Consider the following 27,765-nt stretch of genomic DNA (forward strand, 5'->3'; position numbering starts at 1 on the left):
TTTTTAGGACATTTGAACTAAAGCGCCATTTTTTCTCAGCAGCCCCACCATTAGTCCTCCCTCTTTCATGCATCGATGGTGACTGAGGCCAAAGGCTCTCCCCAGAGGCCCGCTCACCCCACCCGCCTCCCCTCTGATCGCAACACACACTTGCTCATCTCACCCAACTGCCACTTATTTCACAAGCTACTGACAAACATTTTAATTTTTAACTATCCAAACTGCTTTATTTAGCTCACATACAGCTATTTGGATATTTTTCTGGCTCTCTACGGATTTCAAGCTCTCTTACAACACCAAACTCAATATGGCTCAGCAAGGGGAACAGCTAATGGATTTAATGGATCAGACAGATGATCAGACAGAGGATCAGGCAGAGGATCAAATGGAGGGTCTGATGACAGACGAAGTACCTGTGCACCTCCCCACTACTGATGAAGATACCAGCACCACTCTCCCTTCTCCCCTGACTCCCAATAGGTCAGGAGACCAGAATAATGATATACTTCATCTCATCCATTTTCTGCAGACTTCCAGCATGTAAGAACAAGACCAGCGACGACAAGAGAAGCAGACCTTCAGACTACAGATGGATCAATCATGACAGGAAGACAACCAGCGGTTCATGTCCCTTTTCTCCTTGCTATCAGGACAGATTGCGGCATCGCAACCCCAGCAATCTATCCCCATAATTGCACCTCCTGTTACACCTGTTCCCACAACCCCTGGCTTCTCAGTGCATACACCTACAACTTCTAACACGCCTACGGTCCATCCCCCACCCCTCTTGCAACAAGATGCAATGTATCAAGCGTTTGGTCAATGGAGACTCCGTTTTGAGGATTATGCAGCATTAGTTGGACTTGATAGATTATATCAAACTTCCCAGCTGATTCACCTGAGAACCTGCATCTCCCTGGACGTCCAGCGCCTTCTTACACATACACTGGGCATCCCTCCCAACACATTGCTTTCCCTTACAAAGGTGTTGGATACACTGCAGAAGCACTTTTGCAGCCTTAGAAATGAAGCCATACGACGCAGGTAATTGTTGTCCTGTAAACAGGCTGTCGGAGAATCATTTGCAGACTACTACGCACACCTCAAGGATCTCGCTGATGCAGTTGACTTATGCACTGGCAACACCACCTCTTGCACTGAACGGCAATTGCAGATGGTAATTTTGACGGGTGTGAGAGACGAAGAGTTAATACAACGCCTTATCTCCCTCCAACCCTCATCTACCCTCGCAGAGTTTGTGACATGCTGCCGCTCCTACAAATCTACACGTGCAACTGCATCAGCCATTGCATCTTCCCCTAGCCAAGTCAACGCAGTATCTACATACAAGGAGAACCAGCGTCTACAGAAGAGGGCTTCTCGTCGATCTCCTGATCAACGTTCTCACCAGTCTCATAACAGTGACCCTTGTCAATATTGCTCTCACAAACATGATTCCGGACAATGCCCAGCCACTGGTGCATCGTGCAATAACTGTGGATGAACAGGTCATTGGCCCCACACTCAGAAATGCCCTGCTAAGGAAGCTCAGTGCAATAGCTGCAAGAAACATTTTGAGATGTGCATGTCTACCAAAAAAAAGTCCGACTACTAAGTCAAACACCAGCTGCCGTTTCGTGGATGATAATTCGGGTAGCGAGTCCCCCACACCAGTCACTGTCTCTCCGTCATTTGGCGATATATCATCACATATCCAGCTAATTCTCGATACAGGAGCAGACATCACAGTGATTGGCACCAAACATTTGGATGCACTCGGACAAGCTTTGAACCTCCACCCATGACAGACGTCGTGACAGCAGATGGATCCCCCATGACACCGGCTTTAGGATACTTCCGGGCAAAACTTTGTCTTGGCAACAGGTCTTGCTCAGCAACCATACATGTTCATGAGGATATCCAGACTCCCCTCCTCTCTCGTGAACATTGCCGAGCCCTTGCCATAGTGTCACCGGACTTCCCGAAGCCTATCCTCAAGGTAACCCATGTCAACAGATGCGCTCAGTTTCCTGCGTCCGCCATGACGTCACCTGCAGCTATTAAGGACTATTTTCTTAGGCACTTCAGCGGCGTCCTCATATCCAAGAAGGATCAACAAACCCAGCCACTAAAGAAAATGGCAGGCCCTCCTATGAGGATTCACCTGAAACCTGGTGCTACACCTTTCGCTGTCCATACGCTCAGGGATCAAGTGAAAGACGAATTTGACTCCTTGGTGCAACAAGGAATCATCAGACCAGCAGGCGACGAACCCTCTGAATGGTGCCATCCCATTGTCTTGGTACCCAAAGACAAAGATGTGCACATCACTGTTGATCACACCCATCTAAATTATCAGGTAGCCCGCCCTACACACCCATCACCAACGCCCCATGATGCTGCCCGCAACATCTCTCCTACTGCAAAGTATTTCACCACAGCGGATGCCCTTCATGGCTATTGGCAAATGGAGTTAGCAGAAGAGGACCGCCACCTAACTATACTTATAACTCCGTTCGGAAGATTCCAGCACTGTTGCGGCCCAATGGGATTTTCAGCAACAGGTGATGCATATTGCCTCCGTGGAGATATGGCACTACAAGGTGTTCCCAACTGTGTCTAGGTTGTAGATGACATCCTCATTTCCGACGAGAATCTCCCTTCCCACCTACAACACGTAGAACAGATGCTGACCAGATACTGTCAATATGGTATCACCCTCAACAAGGACAAGTTCACTGTAGCTGCCCCTAAAGTTAACTTTTGCGGTTACGTCTTATCATACGATGGTATTGCAGCAGACCCTGACAAGGTATCAGCTATACGTGACTTTCCTACACCATCTAATGTCACATATGTCAGGTCGTTTATGGGTCTTGTCAATCAACTTGCCCACTTCACTCCAGACATCGCAGCAGTAGCACAGCCCCTACGCCCACTTATGAGCCCCAAACGCTCATTCGTCTGGACGCCCGACCATGAGTGAGCATTTAAGAGAGTCAAGACAGCTCTGACTTCACCGCCTGTCCTAGCACCCTTCAATCCTGCCTCACCTGTAGTTCTACAAACAGATGCCTTACGCTTATATGGTCTCGGCTATGCCCTACTTCAAGATAACGGCCGAGGTCAGATGCATCTCGTCCAGTGTGGCTCTCGTTTCCTTACGGATACTGAGACTCGTTACGCCACCATAGAGCTGGAGCTACTTGCAGTCACTTGGGCTATAGCTAAGTGCCGCCTATGCTTGTCTGGACTTCAGCATTTCACCTTAATGACTGATCATCGTCCCTTGATACCAATTCTCAATCACTACACTTTGGATGCTATTGAGAATCCACGCCTTCAACGCCTCAAGATGAAAGGGTCCCCCTACATCTTTACTGCAGTATGGTGCGCAGGGAAACAACTTTGCATACTAGATGCCCTGCTTCGCTCCCCAACCAGTCGCCCCACACCTGAAGATGAAGAAGAATGCACTACTTCGACTGCACATGTCAGGCGTATCGTTGCCAGCACTGCCACTTCTAGTGACGACCAGGCAACAAGACCCATCATCGAAGAGGATAAGTCTCTACAAGAAATCCGCTCGGCCACATCTCAGGATTAAGATTACAGTCGTCTTGTTCGCTACGTATCCAACGCTACTGCCCTCCCGTATTGGAAGCTGTGGGACAACCTTTACACCGATGGAGAGTTGGTATAGTATGGACCCTGGATCGTCATCCCTGCAGCCCTCCGTGGACGCACCTTGGATCGACTCCACGACAGCCACCGAGGGACTGAAGCTACTCAATGTCGCGCAATGCAGACAGTATTCTGGCCAGGCATCAATGCAGATATGAAGAGTAAAGTAGAAAGCTGTGAAGTCTGCCAACAGATTCTCCCTAGTCAGCAACAGACACCTTACATATGTGATGACCACCCATCCCGGCCCTTTGAAAGTGTGTCGGCGGACTTCTTCCGCGTAGCAGGAAAATCCTTCCTTGTTATTGCTGATAGACTTTCAGGCTCGCCCGTGGTTGTTCCCTGTGGACGTGACACAACTGCAGCCAGAGTTACAAGAATGTTCTGTGTTTTCTTCTGCGAGGTTGGTGTTCCACTCCTCTTACGAACCAATGAAGGACCCTCATTTTCCAGCCAGGACCTCAAGCAATTTACCTGACCGCTGGGGAGTTCCTCACATCATCACTCCTCCACATTACCCTCAGTCTAATGGACACGCAGAGGCTGCCGTGAAAGCTGTTAAACACCTTATCCTCAAGACTGCCCCATCCAGGAACATAGATTGTGAAGCCTTTGATAGAGGACTGATGGAGCTTCGGAATACACTGAACCCTGCTGGATGCTCCCCTGCGCAGATTCTCTATGGCCATCCTCTCTGCACTTGTGTTCCAGCCCACCCCAGATAATTCAAAGAGGAGTGGCAAACTAAAACCGAAGATTACGACCGCCGCACTGCTGCCCAAACCGACCATGCCGTAAGCCTTTACAACTCTCATGCCCGCCATCTACCAAAGCTCACCATCGGCCAATGAGTCAGGATACAGGACGCAACGACACTTCAATGGGACAAGATTGGTATCATGATGGGCCGTGAAATGTCCAGAAAGTATGAAGTACGCCTTCCAAGTGGTCGTGTATGGTTTCGAAACCGACGACATTTACGCCCAGTGGCTAGTATAAGTGATGTCACCTCTCCCTAAGACCCTGTGTCCCCTTGTTCTGGGCAGGATAGAGAACCATCATCTGAACCTTCAAATATCCCTCGTCATTCACCTCGACTAGCTCAGAGAAATTACCGTTCCGCTCGAGACACTGCTACGAGTGTAAAGGGCGAGGGAGGTGTATAGATATCTAATGTTATGCTGTACATTATTTACATTACGTACAATTTATGAACATTAATGTACATTTGCTTTATTATTATATTGTAGAAAAAGGATATTTATTTCCATTTATCTTTTCCCATTACACGTACTGTAAGACCACTTTTTTCATTATGCATTGTGGCAACAATGTAATTATATGTGTCAACACTGCTTTTCTTTCCATCATGTGCATATAGTAGTCAGTCGTTGTTCAGTGGTCACTGCAGTGACAAGCATGGACCTGCTTCCTGCTGCTGTCACGTTTATGTCCGTATATCTTCAGTATACAAGATTTTAAAGAACCTTCTAGTTTAATTTGTCACCTCCCATTCCATTTATCGCATGGATGTATGTGACAGTATCACACGCACAGATGACATAGTTTTGTTCAGTGAATCATAGCAGGTATTGCAAAAGATGATAGATATGAATAGTGAAAGCAGAAATACAGGACTGAGAATGAATATGAGTAAAACTAAGATAATTTTCAATGAAAAGGCAGAGAGACAAAAAATAAGGGTTATGGACGAAGCTTTAGAGAGTGGTAATGAATATGCATAGTTAAGATAGACAGTAAGTGTTTCCCCAGGGCATGAGACCAAAAGGATTGGCATGGGATGCAGACATTTTGGTAAACAAAATGAGGTCATGAAAATTAAAATGCCACTTTCTCTAAATAGAAAAATATTTAAACCTGTGGGTCTTTCAGTATTAACATGTGCAACAAAAATTCTAACCTTAGTAAAGCCTTAAAACATAAGCTAGTTACAACCCAAAGAGCTATGGAAGGAATAATGATGAGATTAATACCAAAGGCCAGAAAAAATGAGAAACGAATACGAGAGCAAACTAAAGTATAGGATATTTTAACAACATGTAGAATAAAGAAATAAAGTTCATGCAGACATTTTGTGTAAAGTTCAGTTAGTTTTACTACTCTGAAATCTCCTTTATCTATTATTATATCAGTCGGTAGGCTATCTTATCGTTCTGCTTCGACTTTTTATTTCTTTTAATTCTTTCTTTACTTTTTCTGTTACTTCTAGTATTGTCTTAAGTGTTCCATTATTTCCATGGGCAAAGTTACTTCTTATATCACAATTGTATAATATTATGTAGAAACCCTCTCCTATTTTATCACTCAATTTCTTTTGTTGATATTTCCATTTTCGACCTTTAAACAAATATGTATTGAGGCCTGTTCCAAGTGTTCTTTTCATCCACTTGATGTTTCTTCCTGACTTTAGTGTTTCCTCAAATTTACGAATGTTATAGGATTTTAGTTTGTTTTTTGCTTTGGATAGTTTTTCTAATTCTATTTTATCTCTCTTGGAGTTTACTCTCGTTTCCAATATTTTCTTTATTCAGTTATATCTGCTTTCTGATCTTTATATTTTGTAAGGGGGCGATGATTATTGATGAGGTCTGTATGATGCATTGCTATCGGCTAAGCATTGCCAGAGATTCCATATCGATGGGAAATCCAAGAACCGTAATGCCTTAGCTTAGACTCATTTCCCAAATTAGAAAGTAATTGCATGCATGACAAATGGGTGGGAGGAGTGTGGGTGAATAATGAAAATTGCTAGTGAAAGGAAAGACGTATTTTCAAATCATTCATCATATCTTTCTCAACATCTTATCATACGGAGCGTTCAACTATTTGATTACACTTAGGGCAGTAAAACTTAGGTTATCTCTAGATTTCATACGTCTATCCAGCCATGATTGAACATTAGGGGCCAAAATACTACTGCACATGAAGATATATGAAGGCATTGTTACCGATGTCAAGAAAAATGTTAAGGGAAGATATGGATATGGATACAAAGAAGGTCAATACCTCCAGCATAAGATGTATTTCAATGGAAGTAATAAAGTATACTGTGTATAATGTTAGAGGGAGATTTAAGAAATACAATAAATAGGAAACTCATCATATGTTATCATGTAGAAATTATTTCGTTAGAGATGTACTAGCATTTAAAATATAACTAAGTCTCTCTTAACAGTTCAATTTCTTTGAAAGTATGAACCAAAATCACTAGAGTAAAAAGGACGTTACCGGTAAAATGAATTTTGGTCCTAATTAGGCATACTTGCCAATCATGGAAAAACTAACAAATCATGGCATATTCAGATTATAAATCTGGAAAGTATCGAAATGTATAAGAGATTTGAAAAAAGGTCATTGCCTCTATACAAGTTAGATATGGGTTACTTTCGTACTTACTATTCATGATTCCCTTTTTTTTCACATATACCATATTGGCCGTCAATCCAGGATTCCGTTTACGTAAAGTATATCTTACGTCAATCGTTCAATTTCATACTTTGTTTAATCGACAAATACTTTTTTTCAGTGGGTAGGGTGTTGACTGAAGTCTTATTCTTTTATGGTAATTTTAGTTCCATTTTCGATCTAAAGGAAGATAAAAGAAAAGAAAAGTAGAAAGAATTCTTCGAATTCCAGCAATTGACGAATCGAACGAGTGTCGAAACCTAATAACCGAGCTCTCGCTCTTCCTAAATGAACATTATTAAACACATTGAGTTCCCCAATTCCCTCTGGAAGAGTCTGAGGTATTTGTGGGATTATCTCTCTCTCTCTCTCTCTCTCTCTCTCTCTCTCTCTCTCTCTCTCTCTCTCTCTCTCTCTCTCTCTCTTGATAATATGAATATTACCCGGTTTTTCTAGTACGTATTCCTCTTTGCGTTCTATTTTTCATGCATTTTTATTGTATGTTATTATTTTAACTTGTCAGTCATAATGAAAGGAAAAGAGATTGAAAGATAATTATATGTAATTTTTTCCACACCAAGTTTATAGACATTACGGTGTTACGAACATTTACTCATAATAGTCTTTTGTAATGTTGGCAAATTCTCCAGTGTTATACAACGTACATCGGACATAGTTCCACGTGTTCTCAATAAGATTCTTATCATTTTATTAATGTGGTTGCCTTTGTATCACCTTTATTGTCGTTTGAATTACGCACACTTATTTTTTTTTTCTTATCTCCTCCTCCCTCCCCGCCCTCTTTCCCCCTCTCGAGTCCTAGAGTGGGCTCCAACTCCCCATCCTTGGGGAAAAAGGTGGCACAAGTGCATTTTATAATGAAGAATTAAGAGAACAGATTGGCGAGAGCGTTGCCATATGGGATACCAGAGCTCAGCACATGGGGCATCCTCTCTCCAGTCCCCTCTCCTATCACCTCTCCTCCACTATCCCTCTCTCTCTCCTGGGTAACCCGGTCTCAATGGTTCTGAGAAACCCTTGAACGCCCCTCCTCCTCCTCCTCCTCCTCCTCCTCTTCCTCACAAACTGAAAGCTTTGATGTTGGCGACTTTGATTCTCATTGGCAGACGAGTTTGAAAAAGAAGGGAAAAAAGATTGAAACGAGAAAAGATGAAAAAAGTGGAAATATCCAGCTGGTGCCAGCCTTGATTTGCACATCGTTACCGGTGGCTTATCGACGTGCTTCATGAAAAACATGGTAGTAATTGTTGTGGTGATGAAATTGCTGACGACTACTGGCAGCATACTGCTTGTTACGCTCTGCCGTGTTAACAAACACGGTTATTGTATAAAGGATTGCACTTTGCTTGTGATTACCAAACACGGATTAGTATTTGTAAGTTATGCATTGGGGTTATTGACTAGAATCACTGGTGACCTGATATTACAAGAACATTCATTAATGTCGTTTTTAGTAGTCTTGTGCAGATTTCGTTACTCATTATGCATTACGCTGAACTCATGGTTTATTTAAGGAATTTGAATTTAATTTTGATAATAAGGAAAAAATCAGAAGTTGGATTAGCGTACTCTTTCAAGGTTCAGGATTATTCTGACAGTAAAAAAAAAAAAAAAAAAAAAAAAAAAAAAAAAAAAACCATTATATGATTTGTAGTATTTCAAATAAGTTTTCAAAAGAGCATTTGTTGCTCCTGAAGATGGACTGTCGCGTATGAGTAGATATCTATCATAATATATAAGAGTCAGTGAAGGTAATCGATGAATAATGACGATATTTTGCCACTTTTGGCATACGGATGTACAAACGCCAACATTCAAGCATTTTCTAACTGCATCACATTATGATATAGAATACATCTTGCTGGTGTGGTCTTTCTGTTCATGACATTATGATATCAAGTCTTAGTTGTTAATTGGCCGTAGACTACATTGGAAACAGAAAAATTAATGTTTTTTTGGATAAAAATTACGCCTTATCTAGCAGGGGTTCAGAAACAAACCCTTTTTTTTTTTTTTTCGTATTTTCCAAGGGGCATGATAGACGGAAACATTAATTGTCTGATATTATGACATTTTATTTCACACTAGAGAGCCAAGCCGGTTGCGTTAAGATAATTAAAACATAACAGTCATCCCAATTTCCTAGCGAGATCTGATTATATTTGGTAGTTGCATAGCCCACAATCATACAGGAGTTTTCCCGAGGTCTTTACACATGAATGTAACTCCTTTTCATTAGAGAGGTGAAAAAACAAAATAATGCTGATGTCAGAGGTACACCGGGAAAAAGATTAGCTATGACGAACAAAGGTCATATGGGAAGGTGACCTTATATAATTGGTTTTAACATAATGCTTAGTTCTTGGAAAACAAATAGGCAATGATAATTGATCTATATCATAGTTATTATAACGGGCCGCTTGACATATCACAAGACCGTTGAACATTATCAATATGCCGTTCAGCTTGAATAGATCTTAAAGCATGGCTAGTAATCTCTGGAATATGAATCTAATTCTTACCATTCAAAAATGTTTCCCACAAACTTAAAGCCTTCAATTATTTTGATTGGTGGCATTCTTACTAATGTACTGTGAGCAATGATAAAATAGCTCTCGTTCATTACTCTGGTAATTATATATTTTGGTTGCTGGAATCTCTTAAGAAACTTAACATTGAAATTTCTTGTTGAATGCAGGCTGTGGTAATATATATTTCGAATTAGGGCCATTCTTGTTAACAATACTAGATATAAAAATATGAGGGGCAATAGTGTTTTTTTGTTTTTCTTAACAACGAAACTGTTGCTAAATTTTAAGAAGGCATAGGTCTACCTGCTTCTCGTGTAGATATATCTGAGATGGTATTAATATACTAGTGTGTACTTATTGGGATAGATTACCAGTATTTAAAAACATTCTTGTTACCTCTGGAAATATCATCTTGACGTTAAATTTTAGATGTTGGTGTAGATGTCCTTGTTGAGTATATGCATAAGATAGGTAAGAAAGAGAGGCAAGAAACAGAGTCCTTGTTTCCTATCCCTTCATTCCAGATTCTACATTACCCAAATGTGATAATCTCTTATTTCGGAATTATTTTTTCTATTAATCTAAATGCACTGGCATCAACTTTGTACTTAGGATATTATAAATTATTTCCCCTCTTTATTCCTGCTAATGAACAGCATTGTAAGGCTTATATTTACATCTGGTGTAACCATTTGAACAATAATCTTTGTACATGTACAGTACAGTAAAACTCTTCCTGGTAAAATGTATTGGAGCAACTTTATATAGTATGAGCTCAAATCAAGTCTGCTTAGAATGTGGCTGTATGAACATTTGTTTATTTTTTCATCTGTCAGGATTTGTAACTTTTTAATACAATAATCACATCCTTCAGTCTTGTGATTTTGTGTAAAAAGGTCGTTTCCTCATCGCAATATAAAATAGAATCTTACTGTAAATATCACTCCGAATTAGACAATTAACATATAATCTCGAATGAAGGGAAGGGAGGAAAACAGTTAAAAACTTATATTCATAAATACTTCATTAGATGAAAATAGAGATCAGCAAGCTACCACTCAATATTTTACGCTAGTCTACTTCACATTTAAGATTATAATGGGGAGCCACTGATGCACCCACCCTTTAAACTTTATTATGCTAAGACTTCGTGTGTGTCAGATTGCCTTACCATTGTGTAAGACGCAGATTGCTAAGACTTCGTTGTGGGCCCATATTTATGTAGGATTCAGGTGGTAGCCAACAATTCTTTCGTTGGCATTCACTGTTGTCTTGAGTTTAAAGTTCATGAATCTAGTGACACTTATAGTCTATGTGCCAGATCTGCAAAAATGTAGGATCGGTTTCGAAGCGGTGAACAGATCAAACTATGATATTTTATTAGCTTGATATCTAAGATGTTCAAAAAGTGTTGATGGACTTTTGGGTCACTTTCCTATTATTATTATTATTATTATTATTATTATTATTATTATTATTATTATCCAAGCTACAACCCTAGTTGGAAAAGCAAGATACTACAAGCCCAAGGGCTCCAACAGGGAAAAATAGCACAGTGAGGAAAGGAAATAAGGAAATAAATAAATTATGAGAATAAATTAACAATATATCATTCTAAAAACAGTAACAGCGTCAAAACAGATATGTCCTATATAAACTATGAACAATGTCAAAAACAGATATGTCATATATAAACTATAAAAAGACTCATGTCAGCCTGGTCAACATAAAAACATTTGCTCCATCTTTGAACTTTTGAAGTTCTACTAATTCAACTACCCGATTAGGAAGATCATTCCACAACTTGGTACAGCTGGAATAAAACTTCTAGAATACTGTGTAGTATTGAGCCTCATGATGGAGAAGGCCTGGCTATTAGAACTATCTGCCTGCCTAGTATTACGAACAGGATAGAATCATCCAGGGAGATCTGAATGTAAAGGATGGACAGAGTTATGTAAAATCTTATGCAATATGCATAATGAACTAATTGAACGACGGTGCCAGAGATTTAATAGACCGTAATTTTCTGTCCAACAAATTAAGATGAGAATCAGCAGCTGAGCACCAGACAGGAGAACAATACTCAAAACAAGGTAGAAGGAAAGAATTAAAACACTTCTTCAGAATAGATTGATCACCGAAAATCTTGTAAGACTTTCTCAATAACCCAATTTTTTTTGCAATTGAAGAAGACACAGACCTAATGCGTTTCTCAAAAGTAAATTTGCTGTCGAGAACCACACCTAAAATTTTAAAAGAGTCATACGAATTTAAAGAAACATTATCAATACTGAGATCCGGATGTTGAGGAGCTACCGTCCTTGACCTACTTACAATCATACTTTGAGTTTTGTTAGGATTCAACTTCATACCACATAATTTGCACCATGCACTTATTTTAGCTAAATCTCTATTAATCGATTCACCAACCCCAGATCTACATTCAAGGGATGGAATTGATGCAAAGAGGGTAGCATCTTCTGCATATGCAACAAGCTTGTTTTCTAGGCCAAACCACATGTCATGTGTATATAGTATGAAAAGTAATGGGCCAAGAACACTACCCTGTCGAACACCGGATATCACATTCCTATACTCACTATGGTGCCCATCAACAACACCTCTTTGAGATCTATTACTTAAAAATTCAATAATAATGCTAAGAAACGACCCACCCACTCCCAACTGTTTCAGTTTGAAAACAAGGGCCTCGTGATTAACACGGTCAAAGGCTGCACTAAAATCAAGGCCAATCATACGAACTTCCTGACCACAATCAAGGGATTTCTGTACAGCATTGGAGATTGTAAGAAGGGCATCACATGCTCCAAGGCCTTTATGAAAACCAAATTGCAAACTAGGAAGTAGATGATTACCTTCAGCAAACCTATTAAGACATTTTGCCAGAAGACGTTCAAAAACTTTAGATAATATGGGAGTTATAGAAATTGGGCGGTAATCAGTGGGACTTGAGCTACCACAAACACATTTACATTGAGGAGTAACATTACCAATTCTCCAACAAGTGCTAAAAGCACCTCTTCTTTCTGACTTGCGCAAAATAACAGATAAATTTGGAGCTGAGAAATCTGCTGTCTTTATAAAAAACCAAGGAAAAATACCATTTGGGTCTACACCTCCATAAGCATCAAAGTCCATCAACAGAGATTTAATCTCAGGAGATCGAAACGCTAAACTAGTTAGTTTAGCCTCAAGAAAACAGGAATGAGGAAGTTCAAGTTTTTTATTACTCTGTTTACTGTCAAAAACATCAGCCAAAAGGGTTGGCTTTTCCTTTGGACAGTGAGTGACTCAGCCATCTGGTTTAAGTAAAGGAGGAACTGTTGCATCTACACCAAAGAGTGCATATTTAAGGGTAGACCACCATTTATGTTTCTGAGTTGTACCAGAAAGTGTTTCTTTTATGGTTAAATTGTACTCCTTTTCAGTTGAGGCATAAACTCTCTGAGCAAAAGTTCGAATCTGAGTATAGTTGTTCCAGGTCAAATCTGATCTGTTACCCTTCCAAAGATGATAGGCCTCCTGCTTCTCCAAATACGCACATCTACAATCATCATTGAACCACGGTTTGTCCTTCACTCGGTACCTTAGCACACGAGAAAGGATACACCTATCAATTATGTTGACTAGATTCTCATTCAAAGGGACAACAGGATCTACACTACTATATAATTGTGACTAATTCAAGCACAAAAGATCATGCAAAATCCCATTTCAGTCTGCTTGGGATTTCATATAAATTTTACAAGAGTATGATATATCAGGGACAGGCTGCTCAGTCTTCACTACTAATGAAATCAAGGCATGATCAGATGTCCCAACTGGAGAACCAAGCTTACTAGTTATACCGCCAGGGGGGTCAGTGTGTATGAGGTCCAAGCAATTACCAGACCTGTGAGTAGCTTCATTTATGATTTGCTCACAGCCTGATTCAGAGGCAAAGTCTAAAGCTCTTAAGCCATGGCGATCGGTAGGAGAGATAGAACTTAACCACTCCCTACGATGAGCATTAAAATCAACAACAAAGACAAAAGAATCCTTTCTATCATCTTCTTGTATCTTAGCCATAATGGTAAGAAGACAATCGAAGATAGAATCATCCATGTATGGATTCCGGTATATCGAACACAAATAAAAGTTGTTATACCTGCCACAAACTTTTATTACCTGAATCTTATGACATCCGTATTGATAGCAGGACTTATGAGAAGCAGGGTACTCGGTCCTAATGTACACCGCCATTCCCCTGGCCCTAGGGATGGCATTACGTTTCAACATTATTGGCTTCTTAAAACCAGTTATAAGGAGCATTTGTCGGCCATATTTGAAAATAGGCGATGCTGTTTTACTATACACGTATTTTAAGAAAATTGCTCATAACTTTTCCTTTTCTTATTATATCAAGTAGAAAATGAGTTCAAAATTTTTTTCTTTAAATTTTGCATCTTTTCATATATAATATTATTGTATTCCTCATGTCTGTATTAGATATAGATTCAAAACATTAAAAACAAAACAACTTTTACTTTTTTCAAGTGTATAATATCTTACCCCAGTTTGTCTTTCATTTTGACTAATATATGCATTTTTTGTCATTAAAGGAGTTAGGAATAATTATGACATTCAACCTTTTACTTCTTTACAGGTTGAACTTCTGATGCTATTATGGACAATTCTTCTGTCCCAGTCAAACGCCCAAAATCATCCCTACCGTCATGCTTCATTTGTAAGCAAGAGACGAAAATGTCATCCCATGTTCAACCAAATTATTTAAAGTCCTGAGAAACATTTTGTGATGCAGCTAATATCAGATTGTTCATTCCAATTTTGAAATTTAACAAGGATAATTCAATAGTTTACCAGAAACATTTCATCATCGTGAATGCCGATCAAGTTTCACTGACAGAAAAGAACTTTCTAGATTAAAGAAGCTTGCTGAGGAAACTGAAAACATATTATTAAAGCAATCACAATCTTTAAGCCAAGGAGTACCAGAAACCACTCAAGTATATGAAAGAAAATGTATCTTCTTTGAATCCAGAAACAATTTTCTAAAAGGTACATCAACATAAGAATCTTTAATTCTAGCAATGGACCTTCTTGCAGATGTGACAATTAGAAATATTTCTAACCAGAAAGGGAATAACAGACTTCTTGCAGTAACTTCATGAAATATTGTAGCAGCTGAAGACTGTTATCATGTGTCATATTACAAAAAGTATACTAAAATAACAGCTATTTCATCTAATCATTCCCAATTTCAGGAAGGTGACTATGAAGTTTAGGAAGCTTCACCATTACAACATTTGTACATGTTCATTAAAGTTAATATGTTTTCAAAACCTATGCTTACGTCTTTAATAGACCTTACTTGAATGATTATACCTGCAATGAAGGACAAAAGAGTTGAAGACATTCAAACATCCCCAAAGAGGCATCTTCGTAGAAGCATTGAAAAAGAATTAGGAGAAAATTTGCACTTTTCTCAACAGATAGTGATAAAGTTTATGTTATGTTATGCAAAAGAGAAACTTGACATATACCCAGAAAGTGAAGAATGTGGGCAGTTGATTTTTCAGGATCCTTTAGTCTTGAGAAATGAGATTATACAAAGTATAAAGGAACAAACCTGGCCACCTCATCCGCAAGAGCTGACGGAAACTTACGTAGAATTTCCAGATTACTTTGTCCAGTTCTTGAATGTGTCTTAGGTGGACAACAGTCAATCAGCACTGAAAAAAAAAAAATTGCCAGCTGTCATTATCAGTAGGTCAGAATATAATCTGTGCACTTACAAATCCAGATGTTCTTACTACTAAACATATTCTCTTACCCTGGGCCATAAAACTCATTAACACATTGAAGCGTCTTGGACATGGATGTTCATACACTAAACTACTTGAGGTTGACACTGCCCTATGTATTGATGCAAAATGCAGATAAGAACCAACTAGGGCTTCCATTATGGGCACATCCCCATATTCCAACTATACTTTTGTCTTTGATAATATTGATCGGCAAGAAGAAACACTTAGTGGTGCAAACAAATACCATCGTGTTAATTGAATTATTGTCCAACCTCAAACACAAACATGTGCACCAGAGAGAAAGTCAACTGTCCACAGCGAGGTAAAAAAGAGAACATTAAATGTGCATGAGCAGCTCCTTCCAGTATACATCACGGCCAAAAGTGCTAGTCCTCCGCCATTGAATGTAGCACCTACCACTTGAAAATGAGATAGAGCAGAGCAGAAAAAACTATCTGTGGTTATTGGCACATCTCCAGGATACATAAAATGTAATAGTAAGCTCACGGACTGGCTATATTATCAAAACCAGAGATGATGTAATGGTTAAGCTAGATAACATTGGGTACTTACTTATTCTTAATGCACCAGTGACAAAATTGCCAACTGTGCAGGAACTTCTCTTCCAGTCTGTCTGTATTCAAGAGAGACTTTGTGTAGACAATATTGCTGAAGTTACAGACAGGCTCTCTATTTTAAAGAAACTGAGGTTGTATGGCAGCAACAACAGATATTTGAATGTATCCAGTTGATGATGGATAACTTTCATACAGTATGTAACAGGCTGTCAGTAATAGGGAAACGGTTTCGAGATGCAGGACTAAGAGACCTAGCAGTGGAATCTTGTGTGATAGCTGGTGGGTCAATTGAGGGAGTTCTAGAGGGCGAGCAATTCAACAGAGGTGTTAGACTCCATAAATTGATATATGAGACTTTCATGCTACTTGCTTGGAAAAGTTTAACTGAATAGCCTAAGAACAGTTGCACTTCTGAATTGTCTCATTTAGAGGAAACTCTATGGATTATAATGGTGATGCATAACAACTTTTGCGCTGCCTCCTTAAAAGATTGTCTGGCTAATGATTCTTGTCATAGAATCCTGAATTTGTGGAAAAGTTACTTGGACAGTCTGAGGAATGAAAGGGGGAACCTCACTTTGTGAGAAATATCCTAACCTTGATTACTCGGTCATTGTAAACTTGTTGAATGAAGGAAATCCAATAGATCTTTGTAATTATGTATTTGAAATCCTGGATTTCTACAAGAACTAATGATAATAAATAGATTTGGAGTGGTATTACTATGTTATTAATTAGAATTTTTTTGTTTGTTTATATATTTTTGTGGACAATATTTTCGCTGAAGTAAATCTATCTTGTGCAAGATTATCATATACAATTTATGATGTATGTTTACCTTTGTAAGTTTTTTGTAATATCAAGTCTATAAAGTATAAATAAAATAGGTTGACATGGTAAAGATACTACTTGGACTCATAAGAGCAGATCGAGAAGGAAATTGGAGTTTGCATTCAGAAGGTATTGTGACAGGCCGAGAGAAAGGTTGCGACTCAAGGGCAGGAAGCAATCAACTGAGTAACTTTATTATAGAACACTCTCCTTTATATACAAAACCTCAAGGCAACAGGAATTTTCATGTTCACAAGACAGACAATGTTACAGAGGAAAACCGGAGACATGATTATTCAGGTTCTTTTTAGTGCGAGGGAAGAGCGCAGATACAAGCATAATATATGCAAAATAATTTATGTACGATCGTGTGACACACGGTTAGTACATGGCTCCCCCCCTAAAAAAGACATACTGTACATGTTAAATAGGGCGCCCTGATCTAGAGAGGCGAACTGTAGGCGGGTCATCTAGCAGAAGATAAGCAGGTTTTAGACAATCAATGGAGACCCAGTCTTCTTTGCCACGAATGTTTAGTAGGATCACAAGGAAAGGGCCCGTGTAAGGGGGCGTTAGAAGTAATATGCTCAGGGATACCAAATCTTGAAATCCATCCAGAGAGTAAGGCTGATGTACATGAGGCGGACGTTGCAGTTTCCATGGGAATGGCTTCAGGCCAACGAGTGGAGCGGTCGATGACAGTAAACAGGTAACGATGTACTTGTGATGTGGGTAGGGGGCCTACAACGTCGACGTGAATGTGTGCGAAACGACGTGAGGTTGAGGAGAGGTGCCCACTCCTGAATCCGTGTGTCGATGTACTTTGGAAGTTTGGCAAGAAGTACAGGCGCAGACCCAATCCTTAGCATCCTTAGAAATGCTGTGCCAAATGAACTTTGCCTTCAGCAGCTGTGCAGTAGAACGGCACGAGGGATGTGAAAGGCCGTGAATGAAATCAAACACCTACCGTCGCATGGGAGCAGGAATCCAAGGTCGTGGTCTACCAGTACTGACGTCACAGAGGAGGGTGGTGTTGGAGTCGTCGAGGGGAAAGTCTTCCCAACGGAGGGACATGCAGGATGTCCTACATGCTTGATACTCTGGATCCTGTCGTTGGGCTTCAGCCAGGGCGTTATAATCCAATCCCAGTTGAACAGCAGCCAACGTGTTTCTTGACAGGGCATCGGCAACGGGATTCATTTTCCCAGGGACGTATTGAAGGGTGCAATTGTATTCAGCCACGGCGGAGAGATGTCGGCGTTGACGGGCGGACCAGGCGTCAGACTGTCGAGTGAAGGCGTGCACCAGAGGCATGTGGTCTGTGCGAATGACGAAGGGCGTACCTTCTAAGAAATGACGAAAGTAACGGACAGCCAAGTGCACCGCTAGCAATTCTCGATCGAAGGTAGAATAACCCGATTCTGCTTTGGACAGTTTTCTGCTGAAGAAGGCCAATGGGCGGGGCGAGCCGTTGACCACCTGCTCGAGTACTGCACCAATAGCGACGTTGCTGGCATCGGTAGAGAGAAGGAGAGGGGCGTGTGGGATAGGAAAAGTGAGAGCCGCAGCAGTTGATAGGGCCTTCTTTGCATTGCAGAATGCTGCTTCTTGAAGGGGACCCCACTTCAGGTCCTTTGGCTTGCCTTTGAGGGAGACGTAGAGGGGAGCAAGAGTGGCGGCAATGGCTGGCAGAAAACGGTGATAATAGTTGATCATGCCCAAGAATTCCTGCAGAGCTTTGACGGTCGAGGCGCGGGGAAGCTCTGAACGGCTGCTACCTTCTCAGGGAGGGGATAGACTCCTTCAGGAGTGATGCAGTGCCCTAAGAACGACACTTTGTTGGCGCCAAAGGTACACTTGTCGTACCGGACTACAAGGCCGTTCTGTTGCAGGCGGTCGAGCACGATGCGCAGGTGACAGAGGTGTTCCTCTTTTGAGGAGGAGAACACATGTATGTCGTCCACGTAACATACACAGAAAGGGAGGTCCCCTAAGATGCCATCCATGATACGTTGAAACTTGGCCCCAGCATTACGAAGGCCAAAACAGGAGTAATTGAAGGAGTATGTACCAAACGGAGTCGTGATGGCGGTCTTGGGGATGTCTTCTGGGTTCATAGGCACCTGATAATACCCCTTCAGGAGGTCGAGCGTAGAGAAAACCTTCGCTTTGTGCAGGTAGGAGGTCATATCGGCAATGTTTGGGAGGGGGTAGTGATCCACTTCTGTTTGCATGTTCAGGCGCCTGTAATCCCCGCACGGACGGAGGGAGCCGTCTTTCTTCAGAACGATGTGTAAGGGTGACGACCATGGGCTGGAGGCCTTTTAGCAAAGGCCCATTTCCTCCATTTCGGCAAACATCTGTTTGGTGGCTGCCAATCATTCCGGTGCCAGACGTCTGAATTTCGCGAAGACTGGGGGTCCCGTCGTCTTGATATGGTGATAAATACCGTGCTTGGCAGGAACCATGGGCGTTTGGCGAAGTTCTGGACGGAAAACTTCCGGGTACGACGTGAGGAGGTGGGCGTAGGCATCCGTGGGTGTGCTGATGTGGAGAACGAGGTGTCGACAAGTACGAGTCTGGGTTGACCAATCGTCGGTGGGGACATTGACCAGAAGGTGGAAATGAGAGAGGAAATCCTCACCGAGGATTGGCAATGTGACGTCAGCAACGAGAAACTTCCAATTGAATTTACCGTTTCTGAACGATAATGTGAAGTTCTCGTAACCGTAGGTGGGTATCGCAGATCCGTTGGCAGCTACCAAGCGGACGTCGGCAGATGTAGACGGACTACGTCATGCCTTGAAGAGTTTCCTTGGCAAAAGAAAACGACAAGCACCCGTGTCTGCCAAAAATCGCACGCCCGTTCCTGCATCCTGTAAAAAGAAAAAATTAGAAACACAGGAGGCCACCGCCACGAGCGATGGCCTACTTACACGTTTTTTGGCAACTGACATTCCTTGGCACATTTCTTCGCGGTTGCCCCAAATCTGAAGTGGTAGTAGCAAAACTGCGGAGGATGGGGGGTAGTAAGTGGCTGTAGAAGTCGTTCGTTGGGGCGCGAGCGATTGGTGGGTGGCGGGCGGCTTTGTCGCTGCTTCGGCACATCACGTGGTAGGCGTGTATGTCCTACGGCATTCATATCAGCTTCGGTTGACGTTGAATAGGCATCCTCTTCGTCAGGGGTGGAGGCGTTGATTGAGGTCTTGAAGTGGCTGTCCATAAGGGCGTCGGCTTTGGTCATCAAGTCCTTTATGGGTAAACTATCGACATCGGATATGGCAGCACGTATAGGTCCGGATAAACGGCGTATCCAAAGAGCACGAAGTTGGTTCACCTCACGAGGAGAGCCGTCTGCGGCAGGTTGAAGGCGAGCGATACTGGTCATTTCTCTGAGGGCAAGCGAAGCCCTTTGGTCCCCAACGGTTGTTGCGAGAGCTGAAAAAGCTTTTCTATACGGGCGGCTGGCGACAGCGAGTACTGCAGCAGAAGGTATGTTTTGAGGGCGTCATACGCTTTGGGGTGTCTCCTTGTTCACAAGGCCAGTCGGATATATCTGGGAAGGTGTCCTCGGGTATCGCCGCGAGAACATAATCTGCTTTGGTGGTTGAGCGAGTCACGCCCCTGATGCGAAACTGGACTTCTGCGCGCTGAAACCAAGCAAACGCCTCTCCGCTGGCAAACAATGAAAGTTTGAATGGGGCGGCCGCAGCGCCAACTGCCGTAGAGTCCGCTATAGTACCAACGATGGAGGGGCGAGGGGCTGGGGGTGAAAGGCGGTGGGAGCGAGTTGACTTCCGGGGTCACCAATGTGACGGACCGAGAGAAAGGTTGCAACTCAAGGGCAGGAAGCAATTAACTGAGAAACTTTATTATAGAACACTCTCCTTTATATACAAAACATCAAGGCAACAGGCATTTTCATGTTCACAAGACAGACAATGTTACAGAGGAAAACCTGAGACATGATTATTCAGGTTCTTTTTAGTGCGAGGGAAGAGCACAGATACAAGCATAATATATACAAAATAATTTATGTACGATCGTGTGACACACGGTTGGTACAGTATACAGGAAACAATTCCTTAGTGTTCTGCGTTGGATTAAACTAACTATGCTTGTTACATCAACTCAAAGAGAAATGTCCTGAGCTTCATTCACATATCCTCAAGGGTAGATTTTCAGTTCAAATTGGGTCACCAGTAACACCAGGAGGAACCAAGGGATTCAGCTTATGAAAAAGTGCCCTTACACAGTTTTATGTGACGTTTGAACAAAGGGGAGAAGCAATGCAGCAGCTTCCATCCTTGGTCTCATGAAGCAATCAAGCTGGGCTTGGTCATACAGAACTTCCGACATCCATGTGAAGGCCATTGAAGATATGTTGAAAAATAACTGGACAAACTCTTTTCCACCTCAACCTTCTGATTTAAAGAGTATATCAACAGGTGTAGCAGCAACGCCAATAAAAAGTAAGGACCATGTAAGTTTTTTTGATAAGGGGAAAGAGGCTTTAAAGACATTTATAGGTAAGTTAGATGTGGGTTGTGGTTTCCATGACCCCATCAAGAAGATTAATCTGCAAACATTTAGCTCTTTGACGAAAGGTACAGCTATCAAAACTAGTAAAAGTAAAGAAGTAGTTTTAAAGGCAGACAATCGACTCTGGACAAATACTCTTGATTGCGCAAACCAGGAAATTTTATATGGACTCTTGCAAATGCAGATGGTACCCTGAAAAAAGCAGGGCAATCAATATTAGGAAAGTAACTCGAGAAAGATGTGGCAAATGTGGAATTACCACCTAGACCAAGACCTACAATAATTGATGGCATAGCAATTGTGCAATGGGCTTAGGGAGAAAACCTAACATTTGAAGAACTGTCTGGTACAATCCTAAAGAAAGTATTAAGTGATGGTTAAGGAAGTGATGTGGTGTTTGACATATACAAGCAGCAATCAATTGAGACTATGGAATGGATGAAACGAGGATTACAGGATGGCATAAGGTTCGGTGAGATAAAGCCAGGGCATAATATAAAAAACTGGATAACAATTTTGGCTAGCACAGAAAGCAAATCAAAATTCACTGCATTCCCTGCTGAAAACTGGAAACAAGAACATATAGGGAAAAACTTGGTCAAGTAACATTAATGGTAAACGAGCGAGAAAGTTGTTCCAGATTATAAAACGATGGTGTCACAAGGATTATTGAGTTGCAATCAACACACTAGGAAGCAGAGGTTAATGACCCATGCAAGACAGGCAGCCACCAATTATCAGAAAGTTGTAATCATTTCTGAAAACACAGATGTTCTTGACATTCTTCTCTCTCTCCACTACCAGATTCTAGTAAGGATATTTCTTAGTAGAGGTAAACAAACTAGTGAGATTGATACACATATAACGACTTGGGTTCATTTAGGAAAAAGATATTTGCGCCACTTTGATTAGTGTCCATGCCTATACCGGATGTGACATCACCATTAGTTAATTTTCTGGACAAGGCAAAATAAAACCCCTAAATCTAATCAACAAGGGCAGTGAATACCTGGAACTATTCACATCATTTGATAAAGAATAGTAAGTCACAAAAAAAGATTTTAAAATCATTCAAGCGTTCACTTGTAGCAGTACTGTACCAACACAAACATCAAGCTAGTGAATGAACTCAGATATGAGCTGTCTCATGCTAAAAGGGGAGATATATCTTCTGGGCAGCTCCCTTCATGCAACAATTCACTGCGGCAACATACAAATCGGGCAAATTACTAAGCTACCTTATGGCGAAGGAGTCTTGAGCATTCACTTCAAATTCCAAGTCTAACTGATGGTCATGGCTGGCAGGCAAAGATGGACAAATGCTTGAGCTATGTTGATTTACAGGAGCACCAGCCCCAGAAGTTGTTTTAGAGCTAATGACTTGCAAATGTTCAAAATACTTTGTGAAGTTTGTGTATGTGTGAACAATGAATTATTTTGTACACCAGCATGTAAGTTACATGTCTAATGCAAATTTAGTATGAGAAAATGATTGGCCTAATGACACGGACGACAGTAATGGAGAACAGGATGAGGATTATTGAAAATAACTAAATTGCTAGAAAATTATCTAGTGGGAAAATTTTTGGTAGTTAAAAGTGCTGTTTCAGGTTGTAAGCAGTTCTATTTTATACGTAGGTTCCGAATTATTATTGATATTTGTAAAAACACATGACACTGTTGATAATTTTATGTTAGAAGCTCATTTTTATTGACTGTTATAAATTCTACATAATTCTTAGCATTAAAATACCTAAAAAATACAGATGAGATCCACATATTAAGCGTAAATTATATTAGGAAGTCATTCTGTCATTTTTTATTGTAGAATGTTATTTTCGTTTTTCAGGTGCGCATGGTTTATTTTGTTCTCATACTAAACAGTGGCTAAAAAATTAAACTTATTATTGTTTTTATGATTTATGGGTTGAACACTAATACTAAATACTACTCTTTTCAACATAGGACATATATGTAATGAATTGAATCTCTTAGAGAAATTTATCAAAATACATATGTAACTTTAGGGGCACTCAGTAGAGTGCAGACCTCCACCGCGGCAGCTTATATCTCGAACTTTTGTTAGACCTTAACCTTGACCTTTAACCTTAATATGTATTAATTGGCATGGATTTTCATACACTCAAATATGAACAAAGTTTGAGGTCTTTTACAAGGATGTTCAAACTTATGGCTGATTACGTAATATGGACGGTTTACTCGTCCATGACCTTGACCTTTGATCTTCCAAAATTTAATTCTTTCCAGCCCTTTATATAACAGTTTAAAATCTCTGCAAGTTTTATTACTTTACAATTAAACTTATGGCCGTATGGTTGATGATTGGAATTTGACCTTATGCTTGACCTTGACCTTGGACTCGACCTTGACCTTCGATCCTAGCATGTATTAATTGGCGTGAATTTTCATACACTCAAATATGAACCAAGTTTGAAGACTCTGTGATAACAATGGCAAACTTATGGCTAATTATGTGAACTGGACATTTTGTTTGACCGTGACCTAGAACTTAGACCTTGACCTTCCAAAATTTAATCATTCCCAGATTTTTACATAACAGTTAATCCCTGCAAGTTTCATTACTGTGCGACTAAAATTCTGGCCAGGAAACTGTTCATAAACAAACACAAACACACAAACACCCACATAACTGCCTTCCAACTTCGTTGGAGGAAGTAAAAAGACGTAAGTTTTCCTTTTTTTTGGTTATTATTTTGAAGTAGCAACCGATAAAACTACATTATTAACACTAAAAGATGCAAAATTCAAAAAGACAAATTTCAATATTATTTCCAGTGCTAAAAATACATTTTGGATAATAATATGTTTTAATAAACTTTAAATTTTTTTTCTTAGAAAAATTCTGCCATTTTTAAAGATGCTACTTGGCTAAAGCAAAGTGTTTCAAAAGCCCATCAACAGTTTTTGGACACTTCATAAACCATATTATCCAAAATTCATGAAGGAATTTGTTCACCAATTTGGTACGATATTCTGCTTGCCACATGGACTATTAACCATCTCTCTTATACGCCCGATGAAAAGTAGAGGTCAGGTACATTAGCAGAGGAGAAATAGACCAAAATACCACTCAACCCGAACAAAAATAATATGAAGTAGAAAAATGGTATAGAGGTTAGGGATAGGGTCAGGAACATAAGAAGAAAAACCCCATTGATTGGAACCTGGGAACCCTATTTTGAGGGGAGGGGTATATGGACGATCGGTCAAAATTTTGAGATGCCCAAGTCATTAAAGCTTATACATCATTGGATAAAAAGTTTTGTTCTAGAACTGCTCAGGTATGGGCGTTTCCATACAATGACCAGGTAAGGGAGAATTGAATGATTACAAGAGCTTACAATTAATAATTTCTGTAATACAGATTAATCATTCCTCAAAATATTTCCGTTAGAACAGATCATCTTTTATGGATTCTAGGATATCTATTCCATTTTCTTTCTTTTCAATGGCACCAAATGTGTCAACTGCCTAAAAAAGAAACACAGTATTATTGTTAAACTTCTGAACTTCAGAATTAAAAAGAACAATGCTAATGTTTCAACCAGGAAATAGAGAAAATGTTTTCAACTATTATTTTTTTATTTATATGACATTTCCTTCATCTTAGTTAAGAATAATTAACCATCAGAAACTTGAAGAACGTAACTTACATATTTATTATCACAATACTCTCCATGACATTTATGACATGGTGACATGTATTTCAAGCCATGTCTTTTACAAGAACACAAATTTGTATCACTGGTTTTTTATGAAGATTTACACATGCGCCGAACGATTTTTAATAAATTCCAAGGTGCAATATCTTTATCCGTTGGTATAAGAACTAAACAGTTATCTACTTGTTTCAAAACTCAATTATTAGGCTCTAATTGAAGTTAATCGTCTAGCATTTTCAATGTAATGATCTGCAAATGAACTCTTTACCCATGGTAGTATGCTGTTTGCTCTGTTTGAGGAAGCTATTTGGGTTCTATCAAACCTTCAGAAACCATTTGACGATATTTGAAGTACCTGAAAATTATATTTGCTACCAATTTTAACCCTCTTTGGTCCACATATGATTCATTCAACTTTCAAATTATCTGATAAAAAGCAAGATATATAGTCTGTTTAATTTTATTGATATTGAAGTTGTTATCTCTCACATAATATGATGAAAGAATTTGTACTATAAAATCCATATTTTGAAAATCATCTTCACTATTGACAGGGTTTAGCTTGATATGCAAGATGAGAAATCTTATGGATGGGCACAGCCCGCACTGAAGTTCAAATTATTAAAGTTTTGTGATATTCGATGAAATCTTTACCGGCTATGTGATAAATCCGAAAAAGATAGTAAACACATCTTTCTTAATAAATGCCTCACTTTTTCTTTAGTGGCCTAGTGATCAGACATTGTGTCAGAGGCATATTGGACAACTGTTGAAATTCTAACTAGTTTTAAAAAAGCTTGGCTTTCCTTTACCCAAGATAGTTGAGGTGGAGTCATATGTATAAATAAACAGTAGATGATTTTTCAAGACAGTCACTTGGTGTACAGATTCTTTTATGCACCAGCATTTCTTGTCACACTCTTGAAGAAAGAAAATTCTGATAGGTCATTCAACCATTATTGTAATTTTAATACCGGCATCACCTTCATAGACATGTACCATTTGTCCATCTTTTCTTAGAAAATCCGATAATAGTGAAATTAACTTGGCTCTTGTTATGCTGATTTCATAAGAAACGTTTCTTTGATTGGGGACAACCGGTATTACGTATGATACAAACAACACCCATAGCAGAATATGGCTGGAAAACCTTATCAACAGATCTGAAACAAACACTGGAATTAACAGTGTTAACCTCTACTGGTAGCACACTATAGCAAGACTATTGTAGAGTAAGAGCCATAGTCTTAGTTTTTTTTATCCTTCTAGACTTGAACCGTTCAGACACCATGTAGTGTGGTTTCTTACAATATCTACACATTACAGAACTGCTACAAGATGACTTGCTATTCAAATTGCTGCTTTGAGACTTAACATGCGACTCATAACTAAACCTTTGACCTTCAGCATTTTTACTAGGGTTCTTATCTGTGTCCCTATAGTCCTTTGACCTAATACACAAACCTTTTACCATAAGACTTCGACTCCTTGTGAGCCAGTATATAATCATCAGTACATACAGCTGTTTCCCAAAGGGCAGATAACTTTCTCCTATTTAAATAAACCTTGATATTTTCAAGGGCAGATAGCTTTCTCTTATTTAAATAAACCTTGATATTTTTTATTTTTTACACGATTTTTAAATTGTTCTATCAAAATAATTTATCTTAATCTATCAAAATCATCCCTACACTATGCTGTTTTACACCATCTATCAAACCAATCTGATTGTTATATACTAAATTCTGCATATGTCTGCCTATCTTGCTTTGTCTAACTCCAAGTCTTCATCCTATAAGATTCGGGAGTTAATTCACAGAGCTGTAAAATTGCATTTTATCAAGAATTCATAATTATTAGCTCTATCCTCAGGAATAGAGGCATAAAAAATTCTGGCCTACCACACAAATCTCCTGATAATGCATAAGCCCAATTTTCTGCGGGCCACTTACATTTCTCAGCATTTCTCTCGAAACATTCAAAATATTAGTCTAAATCCTTTTAATTAAAAGGAGGCACAACTCTCACTAGGCTAGAAATACCTGACCCAGCTTTATCAGTATCACTATAAGTAGCTTGCTTAATTTTTTCAAGTTGTAACATTTTGAACATTAGGCTCATTACGATTTATGTGAGCTTCCCTATCTTTAGCTCTCTCCTCAGCTTGTAATTGTTCACGTTTTAACTCTGCTTCTAATTGCTCAAATTTAAACTTTGCCTCTCTTCCCTCACGCTCTCCCTCTAACTGTCACATTTTAACTATGCTTCTAATTCTAATTACCCACGCTCACCTGGAGCTTCTAACTTTTTTCTCTTAAACGAGCTTCTATTCTACTGTAATTATTTTGAGCTAGGAACATAGGAACCTGAAAGTATGATTTAAGAAGGTCCACTTTAATAAAAAAAAAATTTGCTCCATGAAGCTACATTTAATTTTGACTAATATTATTTTTTGGGTGCAGTGATAGGAGAGGATTCCTACAAGATATTATTGGAAAAGGAAACTAGTTATGTAACTTTAGAAAGACAGGTTCAATATTTGTCATTTGAATTTCTGTTAATAACCTGAGTGAGGTCTAGAAACATGAAAAATGGAGTAGAGAGAGAGAGAGAGGGA

The sequence above is a fragment of the Palaemon carinicauda genome, chromosome 41, assembly GCF_036898095.1.
Source record: "Palaemon carinicauda isolate YSFRI2023 chromosome 41, ASM3689809v2, whole genome shotgun sequence".
NCBI lineage: Eukaryota > Metazoa > Arthropoda > Malacostraca > Decapoda > Palaemonidae > Palaemon > Palaemon carinicauda.